Below are 12329 nucleotides of genomic sequence, written 5' to 3'. Positions count from 1 at the left end.
TTGGATAGAAGATGTAATAGCTCAGAGACACAGACTGTCCATCATAAGGCTTTTTACTTGCTTCCCCAACTATCTGGTTGCTGTGAAAAATCTTTTTTGCTGCTTGGATTTCTTAAGCCTTCATTTCTGGATCCATGTCCCTAAGGACTTTTGCAATCGGAGGAAACTACTATCTATCTTCCCAGATTTTTGTGCAGCTGCAAAGATACGAGGAGGTAGAACACAGTGCCAGAATAGGTGAGCCTTTTCTCAGTTGCACTGGGGAAGTTCTAGGCAATTTTGGAGTTGTTTTCAGACTTAAGGTACTGTATCCTTGGTGTTTTCCCTGAGACAGACAGACAGACACCCTCCCCCCCCCCCCCCCCCCCGCCCCAGCAATTCAGAAATGTTTCAGAAGAATTGGATATCCTGGAAGTGGTTACTTTCTGTTGATAAAACTTTGTTCCTCTGTGTATTGTGTGTGTTTCTTTAAGCTACACTGAGGTCATACTGCATTTAGTCTTCTGTTTAATCCTAGAGTGGTACTTCCAAGTATAAGACTTGATCTATCATCTTGCGTACCCTCAGACTGATGTGTCCCCTGTTGCTTTCTTGCCAAGAAAAAAGTTGCCCCTCCTAAATGCTTGTCAGTTGCAGGTTCAGAGCAACATGCCAAGTGTAAATATGCCAGTCCTGAAAGAGGGTTTGGCTTGGATGCTCTTGGCTAGAATTGCTTCCAAAAGCTTGTTGTCCATCTGTTAGTTCAGCTAAGTGCTGTCCAAGTAGCCAATAACGCATAGTTGTAGGAGACTTGAGTGTTAAGCATTCATGAGAGCAGCTGGAGTGAAAGTCAATCCAGAAAACAGTTCTGAATGATCTCAAACTAAAATTTGATGTTAAAAGGTATTTTGCAGTTGTCTTTGTCTTGGATTAAATTGATAAAAAGGTAGTTAATTTCTAGAAGCACTTAAGTCTCTTTGAAGTGCCTGCTTTCAAGGTAGTAGCTCAAAAAAGCTTGCATACTATTTAAATGTGGCCTTGTTAATTGTGGTTTGCCTGGTGGATAATTATTATCTAATACTGGTCTCAATAATCACCGTATCTTTGAGCTGGGCTGCTCTGAATTTTTAGACCAGTTGGGATCTTTGCTTCTAGAGTATGCTATGACAGAAGTGGATTCTGTCACTTAAAAGCATGATGAGGAGCACTTAAAGGTTTTAATGATAAAATCCACATAATAACTGAAACGCAGATTTACAAACATAGTGATAAAGATGGAAGTTAAATTCTGACAGTGTCACTTGGCCTATTGACCTGCTAAATGTTACTTACCAAAATACAGTTGCGTTGTATCACCAGTTTTCATGGACATGCTCACTTCCTCTGTTCATCCAAATGGCTTATGCATAGCTTTGTGCTAATCATGTACTTAATGTTCGTTCTTACATTCCTGTTTATGACCAAAATTAATGTTCATAAGCAGGTGTTTTCGTTATTGAATTCAACAATCAGTTGTACTCTTAGTAGACTCCTGTATTTTAATTTTAAGGTCTGTGACTTCTGAGAGCAAAAGCTGGGCAAAAGTTTCAGACTTTTTGCACCTATGACTAGTGTCCATTCTCTGATCACTAGGGTCAAGCTGGTAGCTGAGCTGTTATGTTGCTAGACCTTCAGATCTGAACGTTATATATCAACTTCATATATCATTAACTTGAGTAGACCTGTGTTAGCTCTTGCTCTTGTTATATGACATAATTCACATATCTGGAACAGTGAGGTCGTTTGTCACCTATGTGCTAGCTTGGTCGTGATTATCAAATTTTGCTTGTAGTGCAAATTCTGAATGTAGTGCTTCAGATTTTTGGCAGAGGATGGCAAAAATGTTAGTGAGTATTATATGCAGCAAATCAATTTCCCAAATATTTTGCATGTGTTTCAAGTAGTCTGCAATACAAGTTTTATTTTGTGTTCGTCTTCCTTGTTAAATGGATTATTCTGCCTAAAACTTGAATATGAGCTTTGTATACTTGGAGAATTAATACACAGGAAGCATGTTTATTCTGGAGTGAGACTCTGGGATGAAAACCAGAGAGGCCTTAGCAGAGCTGTTAAGACAACTCAGCTGAATTACAACAGTAATTTCTTCTTTCAAAATCTGGAAGCAATAAACACTTAAGATGTGCTTTCTGAATGCAGTGGAATCAGTCCCTTGGGCAGACGGTGTGTGAAAAAACCTTTGGAATTAACTTTGAATATCAACTCTGATATTCTGAAAATACTGAAATGCCGTATGCATGCTGGAGCTAAGAATGCAATGTTTTACCTCTTCCTTTCTAAAGCCTTAGTTATGTGCAGACTGGTGTCACAGTGACCTGGTTCAAAAAGACCGGGTAGGAAAATTGCTTGATTTACTTGGGTTTTTTGGCTTCAGCTCCAGGACAATGAATGGAAAATCAGTGAAAATATATCTTTCTGGAGTCTCTGTTATTGAAAGTGTTAGGAGTCAGTCCACTCTGCCATACAAACAGCTTGACTTGTTGCTGAAATGTGGGTTTTTTTCATGTTGTTTGCTTTTTTGGTTTTTTCTTTTTCGTTAACCCATGCCACCTTGCAGCCGTAGAGTGGCAACCATGCTAACTGCACTTCTCCGTGGCATGTAAAGGGCATTGTCTGTATCTGCAGCAGCAGTGTTTCAGGTCTACAGTCATGTTAAACAACTGAAACCAACTCTGAGTGGCTAAGATGGTTGAGTACTTCATGTTATTGCAGTAGCTTATTTGACAGCAAAGGCAAACATCGCTTTCTCTCTAGCAAAATGTCTTGGGGTGACCTGATTTAATTTTCTTGACAAAGATTATGGAAGTCTGGGCTGGTATATGGAGGAAAACTAACTTCAAATGTAAGCCATAGTGAGGTAGGGAGATTTGAAATTGAAGAATCTCCAGCATGGGGAGGAATTGAAAAAGATAGTATTTGGGGTTAGACAATCCCATCTTCACAATTGGAGGGTTGATGTGGTTCAAGTCCATTTCAGTGCACAAGTGTGATGGAGTTTTACTTGCTCCTTATCCCATTGAATAAATATAAATTATGTATATAAAAAAAACTTGGGCCACGACCACGTAGCTACAAGTGGTGAAGGTATCTTGAAAAGCGTTACTTCGTGTTCTCCTACATAGCTTGGTCACTGTCTCAGTCCAGAAACACATGCTTGGAAAGCTTAGTCCTGTCAAGATACCTCTCTTCCTTTTACTGGGAGGGGGGAGTGAGGATGAGGTTGGGCTTCTCATATGTTTGATTTCAATAAAGAGTATAAATAGCATGTATTTCTTATGTATGTGTTTTTCAGTATTGTCCCTCCTTCCTCCCCCATTTAAATAGCCATTCCAGACAGTGTTCTCCCCTAGGACACAATGACTTGCTGTTCAACCTGTCTGTGAACACTGCAAAGCATCATTTTTGTTCTTTGGGGGACCTGAAGTGAAGCAATTAAAATGACAGGAAGTGCTTGGGACTGAAAAATTATGTCTGTGGGAAGACCTTATGAAATTCAAAGCATGTTTTAATCAAAAAGAATTGATTTGGCAGCTGCATAGTTAAAGATGTGCTGTTTTTTTCTGAAATGTTAACTTAATGTCCTCCAGGACAAATTAGGCAGAAAGAGAACTGCTTTATGCATATCTGGTATAGTGTACAACAGTTAGGTGTATACTCTGTAGAAGTACTAAATTCTCAATCACTGAGGAACTCTAACAAGTAGTAGTGATTAAAACTACCTTTTAAATCCTCCCCCCCCCCCTGTCCTATCAAAAGACTTACACCTCCTACAAGAAAACAAATCCTTAAGGCAGGAGGTAGCCACTCAGCTTCTTAATCTGTTTGATGCGGCTTCACTCACTTGCATCAATCACTGAGCTGTTATTTGGGGAGGGAAGGACATTGAAAGTAATTTAGAAATCATAGGTTGCTAAGGTTGAAATACCATATAGGAAACTTGATACCAAGTCATTTTGCTGGGAAAATGAGCTTCGAGCATACAAGAAATTGAAAAGGTACTGTCTTGGAAATTCTCACAAAACTTCATTACTGGTAATTTGCTCTGAGGAGCACATTTCTTCCTCTGGAGACATTTAGAACTTGCTGATGACAGTGGGCTCACTTTGAGCTAGGAGAAGAGTGTCTGTGGGTCAGGAAGTACTTCAGTTCTAGTCAGTCGCGTTCACTCTGGGTAATTTTTAATGCCAGTTGTTTTTGATCTGAACTTCTACAGTCTTAAGAGCATGACTGGAGTAACAATCTCCATTGATGGAAGATGTCCATGGGCCTCAGGTGGCTGCTTATTATCACATTTTGGACTCTTGACAGCTATTTAAAGCATGCACACTAGTTGAATTAGCAGTTGCTGTTTATAGAAAACAGTTTTGTGTTTACTTTTTTTGTTACTGATTACTGAGGTGGTAGTAGACTAAAACAAATTAATTTTTGAGTACATAACGTTTCTTTTTTCATCTTACTGGAATAAACTTAAGAAAATTACTTCCTGGGGGTGAAAGTTTGAGCTTTGTTTCTGCATGTGTTTAGACAAACGTATAGAGGGAAAATATATGTAATACTGACATGGAGAACACCTGCATGGTTTGCATAGCAGAAATAAGTGTGGAGACTTCTTGAAATTTTAGCTCTTCCAATTCTAGTGTGATGTGAAACTCAGATATTAAATGATATCATAGTGTGCCCCCTAATTATTTGGGGTAGTCTGATCTCCAGAAGTAGATAACGTTATCTACAAAGGCTGGTTTTGTAGGGAGAAATTGTGAGAGAGAACTGTATTTACCACTGAATTTTGAAAATAAAATTTTTTTGATGAGGGAATTCATTTAAATTCCAAGACTTATAAGTAGTCACAACAATTACAAACAAGTGGTGTTAAGATGTCATATTATAAGTTACAGAGCTATAATGGTAAACGTACATAAGAAGCTGTAACTTGCTTTCCAGAACTACATTTTGGTACCTGATTGCCCTGGACAGCCCTCTGCTTGTGTGGTCCGTCAGAAGACAGTTTTCATTTGTGTAGTTTGAAAGCAAATTGTAAGAATACTTTCAAGATGTCTTGATAAATTAATGGCCTTTCACTGAGATGATTTTTTTTTTTTTTTTTTTTTTTTTTTGGAGGAGGAGGAGAATATTGTATCTCAAGCTGTGAAGTCTAAAGATCAGGCATGGTATGGGAATCGAGATTTTAAGAATAGTTTTCTGGAGCAGAAGAATGGAGTAGAGGAATGAATCAATTACTTAGTCATTACTTGAATTTGGGCACCTCTGTGGAGTTTGTTAGCAGGTTGGTATATCTTGACATAAATTTTCTCAGTACAGCAAAATCCAATACTGTGTTTGACTCCACATTCTTCCCTTTTTCAGCACTCTGAATTTGGCAGCATAGGTCTGTGTACTGGCAGCTCTTCAGAAATACATGTGGTTTTAACAGCTGAATGATAGCTAAAATTGTGTTCCTGGAATTTTAACTGTTGAATTTCCTAGGCACAAAATACTTACGTGAATACAGTATTCTAGTAAGAAGGAACTAAAGTTGTGACTGACTTTTGTTCTGGAAATATCTAAATCATATGAATAGAGATTGTAGTATTCTTACAGTGTATATAATGCAAAAATACAGTGAGACTTTTAACTTCCTGCTTTATAATATGAGGTTTTCAAGGTAAGAAGTTATAACCATTGGCAAAACCAACTTAAAGTTTTTGTTTTGAAATAGGAGAAACAGTAGGTACACCTTCTGGTGAGTACTCTAAAAACTTACCTCCCCCAGGAATGGTTCACGGGATGTTCTCCACATTCTCTTTGGGCCTTAAGGCAGGTGTTCCAGAGTTCTGTCTTTTCCTAACTGCTGATTGGGTTTTCAAGTTGGGGTTTACCTCAGATGCAATAGAATTCCTCCTGTTGGAAACTTCTCGCCTTGACTGTGTTGAAGATGCTGGGTGTGCTGTCCCCCTGTCATAGAGAGTAGTTTGAAGACCTCCTAGCTAAAGCCATTATAAGCTCTGTAAGAAGCCCGTGTGTGTTTGTATGTCTAAAGTAATAACAACCTATATTGCACATATGTGTATGTGTGTATGTATATAGAGTTGGCCCAGAATCATTTGTCTCCACATCTCAGTGTAGTTGCTTTTTCTTTGATAACCATCTTTCATTCTGAGGAGGTCTAGGACCTATTCTGTTTGGAGATTCTTTGTAATGCACACAGACCTGGACAAGATGATACATCAAAGGTTTGTTGGCATACTAACAAAGAGATTGGGCAGGATTTAAGTTTGTTTTGTTTTGGTGAGTTTGGATCATTCTGGTTTGAGCTCAAAATAATCCCTCTTTCCAAACATTATGAATTTATATGGTAACATGAACTTTGGATATTTAGTATATTTGTGATTCAGTACATTTTTTTTACTGTCAGGATAGTTAATGTTGCCTAAGTATTTAATACTGTGGTCTGAAGATACAGAAATTTTACAAACCATGGCTCTTGAAAAAGAATCTCTTCATTCTAGTAAAACAGTGAGGATAACATCAAAATTAAAAATCCAAGTTTTATTTCTGTTGAGGTTGGTTTTCCAAGACCTTATATCTGGAGTCTCTGAACCATTACTCTACTAACCCTTTGGATGCAAGCATAGAGCAGCCCAGCTTTCGAGGAATATGTCTGGAAAGCTGGCAAACTTCCTGTTAGTCATGCCAAAGAGGTGAATTGTATGCTTTGTCTGCTACAATGTAAATGGACCATAGTTCTGTTATGAACAGATTTAGCTGGCAAATGTTATGCTAAATATAGACAGCTTGAGAATTACACCATTAGAATGGGAGGTGTCCTGTCTTGGTAACATACTGTGAAGAAATTGTGCCAACAACAAAAACCTCATGGTGTTTTGGGGTTTTTTTTTTCCTCTTTTTACCTGTCCCCTGAAAGATTACTTTTATTATTTTATTGCTTATTCAGCTCATGCACTGACCCTGGACTTGAAATCTCAACTCCTAAAACTAACAGTCATATTGCTAATGACTTTATTTGCTCGTAGTTAGCCAAAATTGTATATGAATTTCATGTCATTATTCAAGATGGAAGTGTTCACATTACAGACAACCTCACAATTTGATTATAACCTTGTAGTATCTCTCAAAAGTGACGTATTTAAATTAATATTGGCAATGCAATAGATTTTTTGTTTTACTTAGCTTAACTGTCAGTACTTGGAGCCAGCCACCTTTGTTACCCTTCCTGCAGGAATTTTAATGTAAGACCTGGATCTGGTGATAGTTTGATTTTATATGGGGTTAAAATCTACCATGCACATAGTCAAGCTATTTAAAATGTTCTTGTTAATGTATTTTCTTTAACTTTTTGAGAAGAAACATAGAAATGGTAGCCATTGTAATAGGCAATCAGTCATTTTAATTGCGTAAGACTTTGGTTTCTTTCTAAATTGTTTTATGCTGTTAATTCCATTTTGATCCAACTGTAAGCCTAGTCTAATTGGGGGGGGTTTCGGTGAAAATGGAGGTTAAATATGTTTTCCTGAAGAGGAAAGTTTGACTGGGGATTGGGAGTAAGGCCAGTGTTACATCATGGATTTTGATATGCCTTTCTTGGAGGAGTAGCTTGAAGGGAAATGTGAACCTACTGTAAAAGATGCCTATTTAGGAGAAATGTTTGAGGCCTGTGTGATTCATGACTTAACAGTAAAGAAAAAGTAGAAGTTCTCATATTTTTTTTTAATAGGAGTTACTTATGACAGCTGAATTTACTTTTTCATAAAGATGATGCAAATACACTGTTGTTTGTTTATATTGCCATAGAACTGCTGAGGTTCAATAGCTTCCACTGAACCAGTGAATCTTTGCAATAGGTTGCTGAATAATTGATGCTCTAATGTATGTCAGCATAAATGAATGAGAAATCTGATTAATTTTGACCTGAGTACAAGTACATATTTGGATATTCTGAGTGTATAGCGTCACAGCATGGAAAGAAAATAGGCCCTATGCTGAGGAATTTCTTTCTGATAGTATGGACTTGTATTCACTGCTCAGGTGTTAGTATCCACCAGAGAACTGCAACTGTTCTAAGCTACACTTTCTGTTCTCATGAAATATAGGCTTAACGTCTTGTTTACAGTTGTTAAACTGCTTACAGTTTGGTTGGAAATGAAGGATAATGTTAGCGTAGATTCCAAATCGTAAAAGGTCAGAAATTACAGATAGTGTGAATGGTACCCTGAGTGAAGTGCCATGTACTCATTTTTGAAGACCAGTTATTTCACATCACTACGTGTCATTTTGAATTACTTTGTATTGTATCACATGATTGAAAATGATGTATTTAGCTCTGTTTTTAAAAGACTATATTCTATGCTCAAATCTAGAGCCAGAGATTTTATAATAAATTAAGAACTGTTGATGATGGCTGTAGTTAACTCCTTGCAGACATTGCAAGTCTGGCATACTTAATAGTGGTTGATACTTGTCATTCTCTGGACACTTCCTGTAGTAGTACTCGGAGGGTGAGTGTCATTCACATCATGACAGAAGGATAGGTGGGTTTGACACGTGGCACCTTTCTAGGGCATGGTTTCTTAGGAGGGCAGTAAAGCATGACTGCCTTGTACTTCAGATCACTCCTGTGAATCAGTCAAACTTATTTTCTGTCAAAGGAAAGGCATTGCAATTTGATGCCAGGATGACATACTGTTCCGGGCAAACATGTTTCAAAGAACTTATCAAGTGTGACTGAATGTGAATATTTGCTGTAGCTTTTTCTGTAGTAGTAGTAGTAGTAGTAGTAATGATAATAATAAAAAAAATTGAAATAAGTTACCATTTAACTTTTGGTAAACCTTCTTTGCCTGCCTTAAAAGGAGTAACAATTCACATTAAACAAGATTTTGTCTTTCTACTAGACAACAAAATTTGAACCTTTTTTTTCGAACTTGCATAGAGAGGAAGCTGGAGTTCAGAATAAAGTTTGAGTAATAACTGCTCCTTTATGGAAAACTATCTACTGCTCTTGAAGAGCCCTGAACAGGAGGAAAGTAGTATTTGCCTGACAAAAACTTCAAATTAATGAAAACACAGGAAGACATTTATCTCTTATATTAATCACAGAAAGTTGGCTCAGCCTCATAATGTAAGAGATCTGAGACTTACATAATTTTGAAAACATAGCAGAGTATAGTTGACTATAAATGATCACAACAGGCACTTTTTTCTGCTGTATACAAACATGCAGCCTTGACAAGAAATTAATGCCATTAAATGCAGAATTTCTGGTTTTGTCTGCAGTGTTCTTCTGTTTACCTTCTGCAGCTAGAAAAGCTTGCTGGTTTCAAGGTAGTGCAATGCCTAAAACTTGAAAAATCAGTAGCTGACACCTGGCTGCAGGCATAACGGAGGCTTTAGTCTCATAATTTAGTAACTTTTCCTCATTAACCAATGGTTGCGGTATGATCGTTCAATGTTTCATGGTTAGTGTAGTTACAGTATCTTAGAGGAATGTTTATATAAAATGTTTAAACCTTTATTGTAATGGCTTTTGGTAATGAAGTGTTACCTAGATTAAAACCTAACACAAACCACTTTCGAAGTTTTTTAAATGAGAGCTTCTTCAAGTAGTGTCAGGCTAAGATTTCTATTAGCTCTTTGTTAGACCCTGTGAATAATGGTTCCCAGTATATAGAAGGGTATGACTGACTTCTTCTGGTTCTGTTTCTGTGATGGGCTCTTCATGCACGTGTCCTGGCATGGAGTGCATATACCCATGTGCTTGATCTCAGAACACCCTGCTGGATACCCCCGATTCCTGGCAATTGCTGCTGTGTAACTTACCTTAGTGGAGCCAGTCCGCCCTCAATAAAGGAAAGCCTGGGCATAACTGCAGTTAGTCTGTGGGTTTATCTGAGGTGCCTAAACTCGGTGTGTTGCTAATCCATCTAGTTTTGTGTGTGCTATGCCATGCTTTAGGAGGAGGTAGCATATATGTTCTCAGAAATCACCTGCAAAAATATGGTTGTTGGTTACACGAATATTTAATATGGTAAATGCCAGAAATTGCTTTGACTGAAAAATCCTATATTGATGTACTACACAAAAATATTACCATCGGTTTTTTATGTCAATTTGATAAGTAAAGTTGTATATCAGCTCAGTTTTATTCAAGCTTTTGGCTGTTTCCAGTAAATGTTCAGACAATCTTAAAGTTACTGTAGCTCTCAAGGATATTTTTGGTGGTGTCTTGTCCCACCATTTCTTCACTTAAGATGTGTCCCAGTGCTATTGAGCTGAATACTGCCTTAGTCTTGAAACAGAACCTGAAATGCATGTTACTTGGCGCTTCCAAATAGTCTTAACTGACTTCAGTTTGTAGTATTTTTTTCTTAACATTTTATGATCTTGTTAGCAGTAGGCCTGATGTTGCATGAATGCTACATTTGTTAGCAGAAGGTAACTCAACATTTTTGCACGAATAGGAATGAGAAATCAAGGTCTAGGAGCCTGGTTGCAGCCTTTGTTGCAAGGCAAAATTCTGAACAATTCTTCTTTAGTGTTTGTGTCTGTGGTTTTTATATAAAGTGGTGAAGATCCTTGTCCGTAAAGACAGAAATCATGTCAAGCATTGCATCAAAAAGAAACTTTGTATTATAACAGAATTAGGTTTCACCAATTATTCCTCTGATATATTCACATGTCCTACTTAAATTGTGTTTGTACTAGCACACCCTGAAGCTATCTTTTCTGTACTATATGAGTTCTTATATTAGAATATAGGAACTGATCTGTACTGGTCCCTGGGTCATCTTTGCCCAGTGAAGATGCTTCCTGCTTCACCTTCCAGGCTACCTGTTCATTGTACAGAGTTGACTAAAAGTAATTCTATTGCAAACTCTGCAATATTGTTAAACACTCATTGAATGCAGTGTGTCCTACCTAAGCCTGTTGCAGACCCTCCTGTGTGAGTGTATGTAGCAGTGCCAGCGTGTTCTCAGAATGTTGTTTTACAGAATGCATCTTGTTTGTTGTGCTGATTAGGGATTAGAGAGATGTCAGAAGAAGAGAACGGAGGAAACACTTAAAAGGAGGATAGGAGCTGTATTCCTGTGGGTATTTTTAGTATATGGAGCTGAAATCCAGATTCAGGACGCAAAGGAATCAAAGTAGTAAGTTATTGAGAAGAGTTTTGAAGGGAGGTGGGAATCTGCTTTTGCATATAGTTTCGGGACTGTATCAGATCCTGTTGAATATGTTCTTTATAGTGTACTGTGAGTGGCTGCATGGACTATATTTCTCCATGCTCTCCTTTAAATGTTTGGTGGAATTCAGCCCTATTTTATAAGGATGGGACTCATAGCATATTTCATATCTTTGTAGTAATTTACTCTTGTACTCTTTAACAAAATAACAAAAGAAGACGGATAAGTGGAGGAACTAAGAATTCAAAGAAGTCACGCACTACAAAATGCGTAAATTAGTACCAGCTTAAAATGGCCATCCGATGCCTTTATTGTGGGCAAGGAATATAAAGTTTGAAGCATGGAACATACATCATATAACTACGCTTCCCACTCTTTTCAGAAAAAGAAAAAGGAACTATTCCCCTATTTATAGCTCAAAATATTAAGTTATTAGCAGATTCATTTAGCAGGGGCGATACAGTAATGTGCTGATGAATGCCAACAGGATTAAAACATAGGAATCCATGCTTTGTGTAATGGACCATGTATTTTGATTTGCTTTTGGTTTTTACAGCAATGCTTGTCTAACAACAATAAGAAAATAATAATAATAAAAAAAAATACTGGAAAAAAAACCAAACACCCCCCCCCCCCCCCCGCCCCCCCCCAAAACACAGTATAGGAGAACGCACATAAACCCAATAGAAATACATGGGCAGAAATATTTTCCACATTCAAAAAAAGTAGTATAAGAGGATGCTGGAATTTATCCTTGTAGTCTCAGTGAGCCTGTAATCCAAATGCTACTGAATTAAACTACATTATCACTAAGAATTTTGAGAATGCAGAATAGCTAGGAAATATCTACAAAGGGCAAAACTATAGTTTACCTCTAATTCCCGGTGTAGGCTTCTGCAATGGAATTGAGAAAGCACATTCTACTTCAGCGCTTTTCTTTATTTGATCTTTTTGTTCTATAAATAATATCACTAGCCCTTGAACCAAAAACACTTCATAGAAATGTAGCTGCAACTAAGAAAAAAAAAAGGGGGGGGGGGGATGGGGAGAGGTGGGGCCTTATGCTGAAAAATACTCCAAATATTCAGAAAGCCCTGT

General features: G+C 37.6%; 1 protein-coding gene across 4 annotated transcripts in view; it reads left to right on the top strand.

The window, feature by feature from the left end:
• The window catches only part of TLN2 (talin 2), a 204148-nt gene that overhangs the window by 51122 nt on the left and 140697 nt on the right, over positions 1-12329 (top strand). Inside the window, exon 1 of one of the 4 annotated variants that reach the window (XM_030013465.2) lies at positions 4946-5320. The exons of the other annotated variants lie outside the window; for them this stretch is intronic. The gene's annotated coding sequence lies outside the window, so the exon portion shown is untranslated. Of the gene's footprint in view, positions 1-4945; positions 5321-12329 lie in introns of those variants that run through there. 4 annotated transcript variants of the gene reach the window in all.

Source organism: Aquila chrysaetos, chromosome 5 (genome assembly GCF_900496995.4).
Source record: "Aquila chrysaetos chrysaetos chromosome 5, bAquChr1.4, whole genome shotgun sequence".
NCBI classification, from domain to species: domain Eukaryota; kingdom Metazoa; phylum Chordata; class Aves; order Accipitriformes; family Accipitridae; genus Aquila; species Aquila chrysaetos.
Note: the sequence above shows the minus strand (reverse complement) of the source record. Positions and strands in the feature narration are given on the sequence as shown.